Genomic DNA, 429 nt, shown 5'->3' on the forward strand with positions numbered 1-429 from the left:
CACACACACAAACACACACTCACACACACACAACAAAATACTTGCCCTCTAGTCTTCAATTTTATTTATATTTATAATTTTTTGATTTGTATAAACCAAATTTTGATTAACTTTCTCTCATAGCAATCATTCGTGACGCAGTCAATGTTTTATTGATACTTTATGCGTAGGCGGAGGCCTGGAGACCTATAGCACAGGGTATCCTAGTTTAGGCTCCAGCCTTCACAGACAACAAATGTTTTATTACTTAAGAATGTTTAATTATGGTTGAAATTGTGTGTGAAGGAAATAAATTTATTATTATTATTATTATTTGTAATTATATCTAATATTGTTTATTTCGAAGTTAAAGATAACGTAAAATTGCTGTAAATATGATGAAATAATAAATAAGCTACACATTGAACACTTAATGCGTATCTGAACGTC

This window comes from Hyposmocoma kahamanoa, unplaced genomic scaffold (assembly GCF_003589595.1).
Source record: "Hyposmocoma kahamanoa isolate Upper Pololo Valley unplaced genomic scaffold, ASM358959v1 303, whole genome shotgun sequence".
In the NCBI taxonomy this organism is placed as follows: Eukaryota; Metazoa; Arthropoda; class Insecta; order Lepidoptera; family Cosmopterigidae; genus Hyposmocoma; species Hyposmocoma kahamanoa.